The sequence below is a fragment of the Danio rerio genome, chromosome 10, assembly GCF_052040795.2.
Source record: "Danio rerio strain M-AB ecotype USA chromosome 10, GRCz13ab, whole genome shotgun sequence".
Taxonomy (NCBI): Eukaryota; Metazoa; Chordata; class Actinopteri; order Cypriniformes; family Danionidae; genus Danio; species Danio rerio.
The window spans coordinates 34,690,461-34,709,755 of NC_141030.1; the positions used below are offsets into that span (position 1 = coordinate 34,690,461).

General features: G+C 34.4%; 1 protein-coding gene across 2 annotated transcripts in view; it reads right to left on the reverse strand.

Moving 5' to 3' along the window:
* Nucleotides 1–19,295, reverse strand: part of opcml (opioid binding protein/cell adhesion molecule-like) — a 375,490-nt gene that overhangs the window by 338,235 nt on the left and 17,960 nt on the right. For both annotated transcript variants that reach the window (XM_087269341.1, XM_087269342.1), the window contains one exon: nt 16,137–16,228. The gene's annotated coding sequence lies outside the window, so the exon portion shown is untranslated. The remainder of the gene's footprint in view (nt 1–16,136; nt 16,229–19,295) is intronic.

Below are 19,295 nucleotides of genomic sequence, written 5' to 3' on the forward strand. Positions count from 1 at the left end.
GGATGACAAAAATAGTTTTAGGGTCTTGACAACAGCACATATTTGTCTCTTGAATTCAGACCGCTGACTTTGAGTTGAATGGAGACGGGGGTTTGGTGTTCACAAATACACAACTATAAGGGATGCAAACGCAGTCAATAACATCTTGAACTTCTCTGATCTATTTTCACCTTTTTGCACTTTAGTAACACGTTTTTTTTTTTCTTCAGGAAGAAGATACTGTGTCATCTGTGAGTAAACCTAGATATTGTAAAGAGAAGCTGTGCTTGTGCATAGAGACAGCTACATTATGATCTTAAGTAAAGCATGTTATATATAGAGAGCACTTCTATACAGAAAGAGCTAATCAACAGCTAATCAGAATTGTTAACATACAGATGACTATTAGTCATACAATCAAAAGAGCAGAAACAAAGTCTTATATGTTCTCGAGTTCAAGGTCAAACCCACAGCAACTAAAAATAGCAGAAAACTGATTGAGACGACGTGTTTTACAAAAAGGAACAGACTCACAATCCCCACTAGGTTTTGAACTTTAGGTGGACCTTCTGCTGTCTCGAGATATTGGATCAAAAGATAAGATGTCTGTCTGACTTGAAGGTCAAGGCTAAATTCCACTTCCAGGATAATTATCAGGAAAAAAAGAGAAAAGTATTGCTCTGGTACAACAACTACAACAACATTTGGGCAGACTTATTGTTATAAATTTCAAAGATGAGGTTTTAAATAATAGTTTGTTAAGCACAATAGTTTAAATAGCACAATAAATAAGATTTCAATGCCAAGGCTCATTGGAAATGCATGCCTCAGTCTACATTTTTGCAAAACAACATACCTCTAGGTATATTTTGTTGAACATTTCAGATGACATTTCCACTAGAGGGTGTTGTCTACATATTTGCAAATCTGAATAAATATATATATATATATATATATATATATATATATATATATATATATATATATATATATATATATATGTCAGAGACAGATCCATCTTGTACTCATAAACAAGAAGGTTAAGCTTGTCGTACAAACCACAACAACAAAAAACTTTGGGCAGAGCTGTTATAATTTTTAAACATATGGTTTTACAGAACATTAATTTAAACAGCACAGTAAATGAGATTTCCAGCCAAGGCTCATTGGAAATCCATGCCTCAGTCTACATCTTTGCAAAAGGTAAAATACATTGCTCAGGGTACATTTTGCTGCACTTTGCAAATGACAAATCCACTGGATGGCGTTGTTTACATTTTTGCAAATCTAAATAAAATAACCAAGTGCAAGTTTAGCAAAAAACAATACCAAAAAACTTTGGGCAAAGCCGTTATTATAACTTTCCAAACCATATGTTTTTTTAGCACAACCATTTAAACGGCATGCTTGCTCAGCCTACATTTTTGCAAAGCGTAAGATACGTTGCTCTGGGTTTATTTCGTTGCACATTTTAGATGACAAATCTACTAGATGGCGCTGTTTACATTCCTGTGATAAAGTTAATAAGTGCAAAAGAAAAAGTTAATAAGTGCAAGTTTTGTTTTATCCGTCAGATATACATCCAACTTGTACACGTCCACAAGAAGGTCAAGCTTGTCGTACAAACCACAATAACAAAACTATGGGCAGACCTAATTTTCAAATACGTGTTTTTTCACCACAACATTTTAAACAGAACAATAAATAAGATTTCCAGCCAAGGCTCAATGTTAATGCATGTCTCAGCGTACATTTTTGCAAAACATAAATTACATTGTTCTGGGTTTGTTTTGTTGCACATTTCAGATCACAAATCCACTAGATAGTGCTGTCCACATTTTTGCAAAATCTGAAAAAATGTTACTTAGTGCAAGTTTTGATTTTTATGTACAGACCACTAAGCAAACCACTGACATAAACCCTTCCTAAACATTGAAGAAAAGTGCACGGCGAAAAAATAATTTTACTTAGTCCACAAAAGCGATGAAAACAAACACTGTATAAAGTGAGCAACTCAGCAAACTGACCACAGGTCAGCCAAATGTATTTAATTACAAATCATAGACACTGATAAGTTGCTTTTTGGGGATTTATTTGATCTTCTGCAAAGAACTGCATGAAAATAATCTATTTGTCAATAACATGTCCAGGCAAATATCAGTGTGAAAAGGAACAAAAATTGTCATCATACAGCTCCTTCGCATACATATTACCTAAAAACAGTAGTCTAATATATGATTAAGTATGTGTTTTTTTTTTGTTATGTTTTTTTTTTTACAAAAATGTAATGCATTTATTTCCAATGAGCCTGTGTTTAAAATTTCTCTATGTATATATGCAGAAAGAGTTATCATGCATTTTATATTGTGGGTTTCACATTAAGTCACAAACAAACAATTTTAAATACTAAGATTGTGCTGCAAGTGATTTACATTGGTAGTAAAAACGAAATGAAAATAATACGCTTTTTTTTTTTTAACATGACGTTAGTTTCATAAGGTGTAGTAGTTTGTGACTGGAGTTATTTTGAGTTTAATGTTCCACCAGATTATTTTCTCTTTGTATTCCATATAGTACAGTAACATTTAGCATGTCTGAGATACTGCAGCGGAAAGACTCTTGAGTCTTGAGTTTCAGGGGTTATTCATGGTCTGCTGAAAGTAATTTCCTAATTCTAATAAGTTTCCTTTTAATATTCGACAGCTAAAGTGTGAGATGAATAACAACACATAGCACCCATTAAACAAAAAAAAACTTCACTTAAACTGTAAACTGTTAGTGAAGCTACAGTACATGTTTATAATCCACTCGAAGGATGAAAATATGTTATATACTGCATATATTCCTAAATAAATAAAACATAAAATTATGGGAGCAAATATATGATCACAAATGCTGAAGCTAACTCTGGTAAAGAAAGAGTCAAGATGCTAAATCAATCAAACAAGCTAACAGTTTAATTAAAATGTTTATAATTACAAAAAACTCCAACTTCAGCAAGAAAACAGTCTTAATGATTTGTAATGAACACCGAGCCTAACAAAATCAAAGCATTGCGCCTCCCAAACCTTTTCAAATCCCTGGCACCATTTGGGAATTTTAAGACAAATTGAAAATTACTTTTTAAACTTGTTACAGGTATTCGAGGGTTCTGCGTTTGGAGCAGCTCAGCCTGCTGACAGTGAGACAGATGAGGCCTTCGAATCGAGCCGTAATGACATTTTCTGCTTGCTTAGTTTGCTCCCTATTGGCAAGAGTTCATCATGGCCACCCGGTGGGGAAGCTGTCATCCAATTTAGAAGAACATCCCGAGTAGAACAATTATTTTAGAGGAACATGCGGAAAAGATTATCAAGTTTAACAAATCAAGCTGTGGATATGTAATCATCCCAAACAATTTTATAGACGAGAACATTTGGCTATGCTGAAGTGATTCTGTGTGTCAGACAGGTACAGAAATTATCTGTATAGTTAAATGGAAGCGTGTAAGTTCAGGCTGTGAATTCATATCTGCCTGCACAGCCATATTTTTTTCAGAGAAGTTTAATTCAAGCCAACATTATTTTGAAGAGTTCAAACTCAAATTGCCCCAAAGCATCTTAAGCAAAAATGTGTGTTTTATAACAAGAATTTGGTGCAATTACGGATGCTGTGCACAGCAAGAAACTTTACAAAAATGCCTGGAATCAGAGGTTGTTATTTTCCAAGGGAAAAAAAATATGAGTCAAGATTTAAACTTGAGAATCCCACAGGGATCATGAAGCACAAACAACTGATTTTGATGTGTTATTTAGACTGCACAAAATATGCAGTCCTTTAACCCAAATTAGCATGCCTGTCTTCAAGAGTTTGTTTTTGCATTATAAAAGTCAGCTATGCAAAATAGAAATAGGTCACCATTTCATTAACGCAATTATATGATTGACAGACTGATTAGCTGCTGCGTTCAAGGACGTGTAACGAATGACTGTAGAAAAACAACACTGCAATAATAACACCAACACTGATAATGCCATTATTTCTGATTATTAAGGCATAAACATGAAAATGTGATGCTGCTGTGTCAGTGAAAGGTCTGTGAAACAATCAGCTTCTTTTTTTTCCCATTCCACCACCAACAAAACCCGTAAACGCTATTATTGCCAGATATCATCTACTGTCGTTCTCTTGAGAAATCTCACCTAATTTTCTGGACATGAGAAACAGGAATGAAACAACAGAGAATTTAATTCGGTTGGCCATCGGCTGGTTCACACTAACAGAGAGGTTTTATTGGTAGAACTGATGCTTGTCCTCTGGAGAAGAGGAGCTTATAAAAAAATACGAGCTGAAAACGAGAACATCATTACATGCTATGTGTCTGAGCCGAACAAGATGCTCTTTTGCACTTTAAGGTGAGCTTAGCAAAACGTTACAGATATAATATAATATAATATAATATAATATAATATAATATAATATAATATAATATAATATAATATAATATAATATAATTGTAAATATAAATTTGCATGTTGTCTCTGTGTTGGCGTAGGTTTCCTACAGGTTTCCCCAACAGTCCAAAGACATACGGGACAGATGAATTGAAATAACTAAATTGGCTGTAGTGTATGTGTGTGAATGAGTGTGTATGGATGTTTCCCAGTACTAAGTTGCAGCTGGAAGGCCATCTGCTGTGTAAAACATATGCTGGATATGTTTGGCAGTTCATTCCACTGTGGCAACCACTGGTGAATAAAGGGACTAAGCCAAAGGAATTTGAATGATTAAATAATATAATGTCATGTAATTCAGCGTAATGCAATTCAATGTAATGTGATATAATAAAATGTTTGTTCAATTTATTGATCCTTATTGTCCAACAGTAAAACTGAATAATAATATTTATGACATTTCTTGCTGACAAATGGGTAATTAATACTAGTTTGAAGCAAATAGTGCCAAAGTCTAAAGAGTTTTAACAACAATTAATTTGGATTTTATCATTAAATAAAGTCTTTTAATATTATCAAATGATTCTTGGTATGAACATCCATTTTTTTATGTACAGTAAATACAGTTAAAGTCAAACTTATTAAATGCCTGGTTAAATGTCAGTTATTTTATTTCTTACCCAATTTCTGTTTAAATGGAGAGAAGATTTTTCTTCAATACATTTTAAAACATAATAGTTTGTTCTGCAGCCAATCATTAATACAAATATTGCATAATTAGGGATAATAATGTTGATTTTAAAATGTTTTTTTAACTAAAAGCTTATTTTAATCCAGCCAAAATATTATTATTATTATAGGAAATATAATATAGGAAATAATGTGAAAATGTCCTTAATCTGTTGAGAAATATTGGAAAAATAAATATTGCACTGGAGAGTTATAAGAATTTTGCACACATGTACACATTATATATAGATTTGAAAAAAGACTGAACAAAAGTGATGAAATAATAGAATGCTTCAAAGGCACACTACTGTGCTGATGATGAGCTTACCCGCACCGCACTGTAAAGAAAATTACAAAACACATAAGAACAAAACTGAGCTATCAGGCTTAAGTACAGACACGTGACTGCATCACATAACTAAAAACTGCATTATCATTTTCAAAAGGTTCCATTTTTATGGTCCAAAATACAACGTGAAAATGGCACTATTGAATGTACTGTATCCATTTTTATCAGTTTTCAAAAATGTATTTTCCTTAAACAAAACAATAAGAAAAAAATTTAATTTTAAATAAATATATATTAGTGTGGACGATGCCTTTCCTACAGTACTCCAAACATTTCAATGACAGAGTGTGTGTGTGTGTGTGTGTGTGTGTGTGTGTGTGTGTGTGTGTAATGTATTATAAAACAGAATTCAAAGATTGAGATTCTAACATTAACAGATTATGCAGTTACTGTACTGTATATGGATAGTTCACCCAAAAATCTATTTTTACTCACTATTTACTGTCCCTCAAGAGTTATTTTTTTTCTTCGGTTGAACATTAAAGAAGAGGTTTAGAAGAAAGCTGAAAACTTGTAACCATTTTCCTAACATATAGAAGGAAAAACAAATATAGTGTGGATGGATGGATGGATGGATGGATGGGCTACTGCAATACCAGTCTGCTGTTGCGTAAAATATTCTATCATATTCTAACAATTGCCCAGAATAACTTGTGTTGAACATTGTTTTTTTTTTTTTTTTGTTATTGTTGTTTTTTTTAACAGCTGCCGGGTGATTAAGCAAATTCCGTTACTATAACATTCACACCAGTCACATTTGCTAAAATGAAGTGGGGCGGGTGGAAAAAAACATTGAGACGATGAGAGAGAGAGGCATTGGAAATTGTACATCCGTTCCAAGTTGGAAAACCAAATAGCATTTTTCTCAGTTTCTGCACAGCTGGCTGATTGGGATTCAGTTTTTTTGGTTGTGGCACACATCCTCGTATATGCATAATTCACAAATATATTTGCTCAGTTGTGCAGCCCTTCAGTTTCGGGTCACTATCTGCTCCGGCTCTCTCCAGATGATGCTTGGTGACATGCCACACATGCTCATTGACACCTGAGCACACTAGACGGCTGTCCAAATCAGCTCTACCTCGGATGAATCATGAACACGCTGAGCCCATTCGGCTAAAACCCAATGCTTAGATCAACTTTGAAGTGTTATCCATCAGTCCTTTTGTTTTGAGAATAATTTGAATGAGCACTCCAGGATTTTGGGGGAGGAGTGGGAAGTCGGAGACTGGAGCAGTGTGACAAACCCATTTCCTAAGAGTTTCCTCTGGATGAAGTATGTGTACGCTTGAGCTTGTGGAAAGAAAAGTGCTTTGATCTGTCTCAATGGCTGGGTTGGTTCAATGGCACATTAGCATTGAGACATGTAACGTTGCGCTTTCAGGTCAGACAGATATAATCAACGCTGTCTAACCTACTAATTAAGTACACAATAGGCAAAACTCAGAGTGTGGTGTGATTACACCAAGTGTCACTTTGGGAAAAGCGGGGGGGTTCGTATAATCATGCGTTTCAGACCACCAAAGCAGAAATGAATAGTAAGGACACACAGGAGACCCCCCCCATAAAAAAAAAAACTAGCATCACTAATAGATTTTTCACCATGTGTTATGTAGAAAGCTCCTGCTGTGAAAAAATCTAATGTAGCATGACTAACTCGCTGTGCAGTTACAGCGCCTTTTTTGCCACTGGGGAGAACCGTGCAGTTTGATAAGTCAAAATAAGAGGAAAAGTGACAATGCAAAAGCATCCCACACACAGCACCCTTACATAAGCATTCTGTAGGTCATTTTAGCCCACAGTAATCCATTTTATGTAAATGTTAGTTCATGTATTCTTGACTCTTGAGTCAGAAGGGGGTAAAACTATCTACACACACACAACCAATGTGTCTCTCTGCCCTGCACTTTTGTGTTCAACAGAAGAACAACAGAAGTCAAACAGGTTTGGAACATGTCAAGGGTGAGTAAATGATGCAGAGTTTTAATTTTTGTGTGAACTATGCTTTTTTGAGCTTGCCGAGTGGTAATTTCACCAATAAAAATGGCTTAAAAGAAAAATATTTGGTCCTACTTTATACTAAGTGATCTGGGGTCCGTTCTTCATACTTAGATTACTCAGTTAGCTGGATTTGGATATTGACGATTTGACACGATCCAGGATCGTTTCGTTCTTCAAAGCTGATCTGAGAGATGTTGTCATAGCAACAGTTCTGCTAGCTCAAACCTGATCGGAAGCAGGTTCAATTCATATAAACAGGATTAGATCGGGTCGGTTCAAGCAAAGATAATACAGAAAGTATGTACCGAATTCTGATATTTTCTTACAGTAGTAGTTATATACACTTGGGAAAATAGTAAATATTTTTAGCAATATATATTAAGTTATAGTTATTAATAAAATAAATAAAGTTATATATAGCCTATTAATAAAACTTTTGCAATCTGCACCCCCGAACTGAAAGTACAAAGACTGCCACCTTGTGGTGCAAAGAGAAAACGTATTGATATGAACTTTTTAGATCGCTTTAGTACAATTTGTGTATGATAATAGAAATGCAGATATGTGACTTAAAAAAAAAGAAATAATACATATGCAGTCATAAACATGTTTTGACAGTTAATGTGCCAGTGATTTGATGCTTCACAAAAGTTGCAGACGCCTTTACCAATATCAAAATGCTTTTGTAAACATCCAGTTATTCCATACAGCGATTAAAAAAACGGCTACTATAATAAGGAAAATATTTTCTAAATGTAGATCTAAATACATTTATATGCATTGAAATACATGATAAATACTCTTGACACATGAAAGTGTAAAGCCTGCAGCTCACAACAAATGTGGAAGGTTATTGCGTGTCATATTTAACAAACCGTTTACTGCTAATTTTATGTAATTTTGCTCACATGGATAATTGAATATTAATCAGATGATGTCATTGCGCTGCTTTGCCGTCAGCCAATCGTTGCATTGCTGATCATGATTTCGAGGATCGATAGATCTGTCCTTCACAACACGCAGCGATCTCAGATCAGTTTATCTAGACATTCTAATACGAAGAACAGACCCCTGAACTGCTATATACTTGGATTAAAAAATAAATACAATGTACTTACTGTGTCTATAAAGTATTGCAGAACACTTCTGGTGCCCTTGAGGTGTGATGCAGGTAGGGTAAGGGACAGGTTTGGCAGTGGGATCAGGTTTAAAGGTGGATTAAAGTGTAAGGGATGGTCAACAGTGTAATTAAAGAAATTATTTACAGATGTAATTACATGCATGTATTTAATCAATTATAAGTACAATGTAAAATGTATTTACACATTAAGTACATTGCAACAAATTATACATTTTTATAAAAGTACATATTAGGGCTTATACAAATAATACATATTTTGCAGCAGCTCTAATTCACTCATCTAATAAAAGAACAGCACAATGCAACAGGTTATAGCAAACAAAAAGCTTGTTAGTTATCCTTTTGACAAAATTTCAGCCTTGTCTTTATTTGTAAACAGTTATGCACTGTTAATTCATTAAATGAGCAGCATGAGAGCACCGCATGAGAATGAACATTTACAGACTGTCAGTGCCAATATAATTACACTATATAACAGAATATTGGGCTTAATAATGCAAAAGAGATCTGATAATGACGAATGTCTTATTTCCATGTCTATTTATATGCAATGTGTGGTTTAAAAATATGTCTCTAGCATAAATCGTACTTCAGAATTCTAAACAGATATATTCTGATATCATCACTGCCCTGCATTGAGGACCAGGACCAATTTAAAGTCAATTCAAGTCCACCTCCAAGTCTATCTACAAGGTGGCGATGCTCAAAAACTTTAAGCACCTTCAACGCATGGGGTTGAATATGCATAACAATTTGGTGACAATACCTAAATGGGTAATAAAATACGGCATTTTTGGTCGAAATTCAAAATGGCCGACACCCAAAATGGCTAATATGGGATAATTGGATATCAGTCGAATCAGAATGTCCCTCTGAATGTAATGAGACCAAATTTGTGAAATTTGCCTTAGGGCTCATGAGATATTTGCAAAAATAGCCACCAACAGCATCTTACAAAATTTACATGTTATAATATTATTAGAGCATTTGCATATGTTTAGTGGCAGCACGGTGGCTCAGTGGTTAGCATTGTCGCTTCACAGCAAGGATGTCACTGGTTCAAGTCCCAGCTAGTGATGGGTCGCTCATGAATGATTCGTTCATTTGGAACGAATCTTCAATATGACTCGGGAACTACGAGTCCTCTCAGGGAGTGATTTGTTCATCCGCGCATGCGCACATTTGTGCAGGTGGTATCGTTCATTTCAAGTCTTCATCACATTTCGAGTCGTTCATCGCGGAAAGGCAGAAGCCAATCATATGCGTTTAGAGCCGGGAAAAGAATTGAACCATTCACCTCTCGAGTCCTCTATCGGGTCTGAGTCACTCGTTCATCACGGGCCAATCATACAGGTTTAGAGCCCGGAAAAATGATTAAACCGTTCATCTCTCGAGTCCTCGGGTTTGAGTCATTCTGTCACGTAAATAACGAACGACTCAAGACTTGAAAGGTGAACTAATTATCATGGCTCCTATCGGCTCAGACTGTGTACATTGGTTAAGTTTATATGTGACTGTCAGTGTAACGTGAACGAACCACTGACATTTGAAGACATGAAGAGGTGAGCTGAGCAAAGAGCCAAAAATGTCTTCCTTGACAAAAGAGCAGGTAAACATTAAAGTATTATATTCTCCTTCTTATAGTATTTTATTTATGACTTATTTGTCGTGCAATTAACCTTTTGGGCTAGTTGTAGATGTGTTTGGAACCAATTCTTATCATTTTAATAACATTTTTGCAAATTGAACCAAATGAACGAAATGACTCGAAAAAAGATTTGTTCATCTTGATGAATGAGACTCAAAGATAAGAAACAGTAAAATGATCCAAACTTCCCATCACTAGTCCCAGCTGGGCCATTTGGCATTTCTCTGTGGAGTTTGCATGTTCTCCCCATGTTCGTGTTCGAGTTTTCTCCGAATGCTCCGGTTTCCACCACAGTCCAAAGACATATGGTATAGGTGAATTGAATAAACTAAATTGGCCATAGGTCATCCGCTATGTAAAACATATGCTGGAATAGTTGGTGGTTCATTCCACTGTGGCAACCTCTGATAAATCAAGTAATAAGCCAAAAGGAAATTAATGAATAAACAAATTAGAAAAAATTTGCAAGCATTGAATATCGAGATTATATTGTATCAATAGTTTAGCACTAATATATATGTATTGAATAATGACCTAAGTATATCATTACACCCCTAGAAAGTATAAAAACAAACTATTATTTGTGGTTTAGTTGCTTTTAGAAATAGTGCTGATCCTTGGAACACTAATAAATTGTAGGGCCTTACATCTGCCCTTGTTTTGTATTTCGTCTACTTCATTAAGAATCTAGACCTTTTCGCACAGCGGTGAGTTTAAATGCTAAGTGAATTTGCAAACTTAGTTTAACGCTTGTTGGGCTGATATTAGCATACATGTCAAAGAAAACTGCAAGTAATGTGTCAGGCCCATTGATGAGCTATTGATTTAAATTAATGCCGGTACGTTTGGGAACAAACTATAAAGCAACCCATTATAGAAGGTAATTGCTCATTAAAAATGTTAGATTTCTATCGCGTGGCCCACACAGACGCATCTGTAATTCATTGGAGACTTAGGATTTATGAACAGCACAGCAAGCCAAAAGTCTTCCAGGGTGGTAGCGTAAATTAAAGAGGCTTGAATTATACACAAGAAAATCTGCTCCTGACTTACTGTTTTATAGATGCTAGAGTCAGTGGGAGTTTTGCATATTTCAACTGAAGCCAACTGTGTTCCGAAGTCCATTTTAAAATTGTAATGGGATTTGCTGTGCCTTTAGGATCGCCAAATGAAGCTGGCAAAAATTAGCCAGTGTTCAGTCATTAAACATCGGCTTGCACAAACAGATAGAGCGATGTTCAGGGAATAATCCTACAAATGGTTTACTTCAAGTTGCCTCTGCAAATTAAATTCCAAATGAAGAATTCATAATTGTTTGTTATTAGCGACACCAGTGGCAGATAAGTGAACTGCAGCCGATCACGTTAAACCTGATTTTAAGTTCTGTATCAAGTGATCTCTGACCTCATGGCACATACAGTGGGAGCAATAAGTATTGAAAATGTCATGTTTTTGCCAAGGAATAATATTCCTAAAGGAGCTGTTAACATAGAATTGAACCAGATTTTGGTAAAAAAAAAATAATAATAATAATAATAATAAATAATAATAATAATAATAATATTTTATATATATATATATATATATATATATATATATATATATATATATATATATATATATATATATATATATATACACACATACACACACACACACACAGACACACAGACACACACACACACACACACACACACACAAACTGAAAAAAAGTCTGAGATGATTCACGCTTTATGACATGGTGTGTTATCCTGCTGGAAGTAGCCATCAGAAGATGGGTACACTGTGGTCATAAAGAGATGGACATGGTCAGCAACAATACTCAGGTAGGCTGTGGCATTGACATGATGTTCATTTGGTACTATTGGGCCCAAAGTGTGCCAAGAAAATATACCCCACACCAGCCTGAACAGTTTAAATACTCCGTCTGGCACCAACAACCATGCCATGTATAAAGTAACTTAAATCACCTTTCTTCCCCATTCTGATGCTCTGTTTAAACTGCAGCAGATTATCTTGACCATGTCTACATGCCTAAATGCATTGAGTTGCAGCCATGTGCTTGGCTGATTAGAAATTTGCTTTAACAAGCAGTTGGACAGGTGTACCTAAAAGTGGCTGGTGAGTGTATATGTTTCCAAAGTGTTAGTAGCCATTGATATGAATGTTATGCTTAGGACCACAGTTTCAAAAATTTTTAATTTTCTAATGAAGACAAATTCAAAACATTTTGGATGGCCTGAGAATAAGTATATTAAGAGAAAAGGATCCATTTAAGGCATTTTCTTTACTTTTAAGTAAAAATGCAAACAGTAAGGTAGCTATTTTAATGACAACATTTTAAAAAATAAAGAAATAAATGAGCAAGTGTTGTCAGTAGTTATCAGAATATCATCACAATTGTTCCACGACACCATGCGCACCTTCCACTTGCTTTTGTGAAGAATACAAAACAAAAACCAATGTGTGCCCAACATAGCGCATTATAAAACACTGTTATTGATGTCTATACATTTTGTCCTCATTATAACCCTTCATTAATGATAGCGCTGCATGACTGGCTCCTGCTGTTATTACTTATTGGCTTTTCATTGTAGAAAAAAAAAATCAATGCATATTTTATATTGATTATGGAATATAAGAGTTCTGGGCACAAAAGAAACTAAACAAATTGACTGCGAAACAAATTGAAACAGCCCATGCTGTTCTGCCCTACTGAGCACAGTCTGGCGTTTCTGCTAACTATACAAAAAGAGGATCCTAGCTGCTGTACATTTCACACAAAAGATGCCACAGGCTAATAAAATGCAGTCATAAATCAGCGTTTCCCTGCCGTTTTTGTCAGATGTAACACCACAGTTCCATAAACAAGGCTCAGGTACCTTTTCATTAACACCCAACCCGATACAGTATGTGCTCCTGTTAAGTCATTATACTGCCTTCTAATACTGGAATTAATCACAGTGATGTTTGAGGAATATAGAATCTGTAATTTAACTCCATTTAAATTATAAAGTGATAGCTGTGAATGTGCAAAGTGCTAATGACACTACTGTCTATGCACATATGTTTAGCTAGAAGTGTTATCCTTATTTTTAACATTTTACAAAGTTTTCTTGAAAGATTGTAAGCTGAAAATGTTAAGTAGTAAAAGATAATAATAAAATAGATCAATGGAATAGTGTGTGTGTGTGTGTGTGTGTGTGTGTGTGTGTGTGTGTGTGTGTGTGTGTGTGTAGGGTAATTTCTTTATGGGTGCCCAAACTTTTCCATATAAAGGGTCAAAAACCAAATATCATTGATAGCCGTGGGCAGAAGATACATTTACCAAAATATTTTACATTTAGGTTGTCATGGGTAATTTCCTAATTTACAGTCCAATTTTTAAAAATAAATAAAAAAACATTACTTTTAATCATATTACGTAATGCACAAATATTTTTTATTATAACTAGTGCAATAAAAACATAAATCACATTTATAACACAGTGGAGTTCAACGCTGAAAACATTGGTCAAGCAGAATCTGCCTTTGCCTTGATTTGCTAACTAAAGTCTTCTATCCATCGGTGTCAGTATCCACATTTAAAAAAAATCTGATTAATTTACACTATTTAAAATTAAACGTTTAATTTCACTAAGCTTTTTGTAGCTTAACAACAAAACAAACAAATGTAAGGTTACATTAAATTTGAAATAAATATTTCTGAACCTTACCCATCATTCTACCTCTCTTCTCAGATGTGATGGCGGGCCAAATCAAAGGTTACCATGGGCCAACTTTGGCCGTGGGCCCTAGTTTGGGAAATCTCAGGTAAAGAGACATCATAATGTTTTTATTAGTAGATTAAATTAGTAATTCTATAGTTATTTTATTTTATTTTTTTAAGTTAACATTTCTTTTATTTTCGTTAAAAAAAAATTTAAATTTAAAATAAAAAAAGTAGTTTAACTTCCGCTAATCCTTTCATCTGAACTCAACATCATTAATCCTTTTGCTTTTTTGTGTTAAGGTAAATGTGAACAAATATGTTTATTATTTCATTAAATTGTGATTATTATTTTTGATGGTATCAAAAACACTATTAAATGTTGAATACTGTTATTTGTTTGTTTTTATTATTTTAAAGTATCACATTTTTAAGTATTTAAGTTTTATTATTTATTCAGTAAAATATTAAATAACTACATGAAACATTTTTTTTAAGTATATAAATGTATTTTTTACTTTAGAAGCTCAAATTTCCTGGTATCAAAAACACTTGCATTTTAATACTATTATTATATTTTTTATTTTTTGATAGTTTTTTTTTTTTTATTATTTTAAAGGGCACCTATTTTACCTCTTTTTCAAGATGTTAGATGAGTCTTTTGTGTCTCCAGAATATGTTTGTAAAGTTTCAGCTCAAACTATCCATCAGATTATTTATACCAATCAAAATATTGAAATTTTCAGCTCAGCTCTTTTTGTTGCCCGTGCCTTTGATGCAAATGAGCTAGTTCTCCCCACCCACTGTTCCTATGTGCATGTCAGAGTGTGCCCTCATCGTCTGTTGCATCAAATAAACAGCACCGTGACAGACATGAAGGAAGCAGATTTCACATAACTTTTGTGAGAAATGTTACAGTAAGAACTTTCCCAATGATTATTTGATGTATTTTTTTGTATTTTTGATGTACTTTTAATCCCAGTTGCTTTGTCCTGTCTTGTTGATATGATTATACGCATTACTATCAAGAAGAAAAAAAAAAGTATAGTCTTTATATCACTCCAATATGACATGGTGCACACTATATCTACACATACTTCTGTCCAAACAGCTTACAAAAAATTATTTTCATCACAGGTGCACTTAGAAATTAATAAATTATTTTACGTATTTAAGTATTATTTTAATTCAAATATTATTTAACTACATTACACTTTTTCTCTCTCTTTTTAATATGTTTTTTTCAAGTAATTCAAGAAATAAAACATGGTTTCACTTTTAGCCAGCTGCAACACTAGTTTTAAAACAAAAGTTAAATAAAAACCCCTAGTTAGAAATCATGACCATAACAGGTGCTGACATCATCTTTTCGTCATAATATTTCTGAAACTGACACAATATTAAAAAGAAGAGTCGTGTGACCGTGACAGCATTTCTGAATAAATTTGAATTGTCACACAGCATCCACACTGCGCTCTCTGACACAAACTCACAGTCTCTCTCACCTACTTATTTCGCCTGTTTTCCTGGTATGGATCTCAGGTCCTCATCCAGCATGTCTGCGCACTGTTACCAAGGCGACTGCACACCCACATCCTATTGTATTTTTGGGTGCAATTAGCGAACCAAAGACTTGTTATTCTGTTTTTTTTCCCCATCTTGTCTTTTGTATTTTCAACATGATTTGATGTATTTAATGAGAGTGAAAGGATCTGGGAATGTAAGAATCAATGAGATAATGCTTTTATCTGCAAATTGAATAATCCAAACAAGATTTTTTTAAACATTAAAAAAAAACGATCTGTTTTTGAAAAGCCTCTTTAATTTGAGCAACTGCTCTGCCTGGTGGTTGTTTATAGTATTGCAGCTGAAGAATTCCCACAAAAAATGTGCTGTTCATTTCCTCACCTACTGTAGGTGCCATCTAAAAGGATTTATTTATAATATTAAAGACGCTTATACTAAAAAAAAATTCTTTAGTGATTAATCAAAGGCAAGTTTATGGCTACCAATTGCTATACCAGCACTTTAAGAGGCAAAAAACAAACATGGAAGGAAAAGTTAATTAACACCTTTGGTCCCAAACAATACATACTGGTATTATGATATGAAACAATCTGATAACAAAACTAAATATTTTTGCATACCTCTAATCCACCTTTAATCCACAGACTCAGAAAACAAATCTGGACCCTGAAGATTCCTGTTGACTATGGCACATAATCCTGGAGAATGTAGCCTGCAGTGTGGAAAAAAACAAAAAAAAAAACAATACAAAAAATAAATAAATGCATAACTGATGTGATCTTAATCGAGAAGTTATTTTATATCAAATTAAAATTTGGTAAACAACTTGATTAGATATGTGGCTTTGCTTGAATAGCAATTTAGCAATTTGAAATAGTAAATTATCGATACCATTTTTATCAATTGCTTCGGCACATTTAAAAAAAACAACAACAAAAAAAAAACATAACATTCTCTAAACTGTGAGTACAAATCTCAAAACAAAACATCAGGGACTTCATGTATCAATGGTGTGTAAGCACAAAACCTTTGCGTACGTCAGGTTTTACGCACACATTTAGATTAACTAACTATGAAATGAACGTGAGAATGTGCTTTGGTCCACGGCAGCTTCATGCCTGGCGTACGTGCATTTCTTGTGTGTGTTTGTTTTATTTCCATTGGCGACTCCTAGAGGCAATTGTGTTAAATTGCACACTACAAAGTATATTTGAGCCATGCAATGGCAGCTGTATGAGACGGGATCATCTGCATGTCTAGCAGGTATATAAGTTTTCCATACCATACAGTTGACCAGCCAAACATTAAAGTGCAATTTGCAGCGATCGCCGTTTTTCCAATGTAATCGGAGCGACAGACTGCACGCACATTGCTATAAAAGCACCATCTGAAGACGCATATGCATACATGAATCAGAAAAATTTCCATTCAATAAATGTGCAAATAATATGTGATGCTCAAATGTGCTTAACATAATACACACACTTCTCAATGATTCCCACCAGTCTTTCTCTTGATGAAGAGTAGGCAAAAGCTGATAAGTAATGGGAAAAAAAGGAAAAATGAGATCATCAGATGCTGGATTCGAACCGGGTTCAGGAATGATAGTCTCTAAACATGTTGTCATGCGCTTTATGAGCTACGCCACTCTGTCTGATGACTCCTTAAACATTACTCAATAAACTCATTCCAATGAGGTGTCCAATGAGTCTCCACTGCATTACCACATCAGCTAAACTGTCCCACTCTATTTATTTTTTCTTTTATTATTAATTCCCAAGAACAAACTTGCAAATAAAACCGTTTTATTCCAGTCTATCTCCGATAGGCGCACCTCCAATTCACATTCAGTTTAACGTTTCACTTTTTGCTTGCTTTTGCCATTGCTTCTTCGTTTGGGTTTGTCAAAGTAAAGTCATTAGCATATTCATACGGGGGAGGAGGCAGGGGGGGTTTGCGCTCGTGCCTGTTCCGCTCAGTTTCACGTTAATTCAGATGTACAAAGAGAATATGCGTGGGATTCGGCATACGCAGTGTTTCATACATGTGAATTTTTTACTGCGTAGAGCACATTTATAGCTTTGTGTTTATGCAATGTTTTAGTATAATTTCGACACAAGTCTTCGTACATGAGGCGCCAGAACTTTATTGCATGGCTGCAAAATGTTGTTACTCACCCAAAACATTTAATTCATGCTTAAAACCAGTTATCAGTTGTCAGGAATTGCCCAAGACCTCTAAAACATAGTGTATTTGTCGTTGTGTGAGCCACACAGCTCAAAATGATCAGTTGTTTTCTCACCGTGACAATGAACCATGGAAATCAAGGTTTAAAAAAAATCTGACATTTGTTGAAAAGAGTCAATAGTACAAAAAAAAAAAAAATCATTCATGGAAAAAAAAAAAAATCTTGTTACTGTAGTTCAGGACTGTGTATGCAGTGATTGTGCTGTGGGATTGTGCAATCTATATCTACATAAGTCTATATAAAATAGATGATGTAAATTGTATTGCAATGAGAGGTTGTTTACTAATTCAGCAGACATTACAATGTCAGATATTTATGGTGAAAACAAGCGCATGCAAATGTTTGATAATTGAATAAATTATAGTTGAATAAAAAATTGGTGTGATGGCTTACACAATGGACAATGATTGAGAAAATGTGAAGTTTCACAGCTTCAATAAAAATCGACTCATCGGTTTTGATCAACAAGCCATATGCAATTAGCTTTTGTCCAAACTACAGAAAATCGTATTTACTGTTTGCACACATGCACCAAAGCATTTGCAATTTGCTTAAATCAATAAGACAATCTGGTTTGAACAATAAGCTAACTGTTCAGAAATCTAAGCTTCTTGTTTTGAAAAAGAAAAATTTCAACTGAGAAAGGAGCCAAAGCAGTTAAGGAAAACTGTAAGACATTTATTTCACATAAAAAATAAATTATACAAACTAATCAAACTAATATTTGAAAATAATAACATTTACAGAAAGTGCTAAAAATACCCAATTTGGTCACAACACACATGTATTATTAAAGGGCACCAAGGTTACCCCTTTTTTTAGATTTAATGGAAGTGTTTTGCGTCTCCAGAATGTGTCTAAAGTTTCAGCTCAAATTACCCATCAGATTTTTCATTATACCTTTCACAAGATTCTATTTTATACACTTGTTAAGAAATACAAACAAAAAAGACATTTACAAAATCAAACACAGAATTAGTCATACTTAAAGGTACAGCATTTAAGTTTTTCCCGTAAACTATTCAAAAACCAGGCAAAGCAGTGGCGCAGTAGGTAGTGCTGTCATCTCATAGCAAGAAGTTCGCTGGTTCGAACCTCGGCTCGGTTGGCGTTTCTGAGTGGAGTTTGCATGTTATATTTTATGTTATATAGTATGGAAGTATCCGATTTCGAACACAACCTAAGGCTTTGTTTATTGTTAATATGCGCCCTCCAGTGGCAAAAACTACATACTGTATCTTTAAATTATAAGGGTAAATTTTAAGATTCTGGTCATTACATATAGAGCTCTGCATGGTCAAGCACCCCTATATATTCGAGATCTTTTAAGTAGTCACTCATGCAGCCGGTCTCTGAGGTCTTCTGGCAAAGACCTTTTAGCCATTCTCAGAACTTGTCTTAAGACCAAAGGTTACCGTGCCTTCTGGCTCTGGAACTCTATCCCGACAGCACTGAGAACTCTGGGATCAGTTGAACTTTTTAAAAAGCATTTAAAGACACACCTTTTTGGTCAAGCTTTTAATTAACAGTA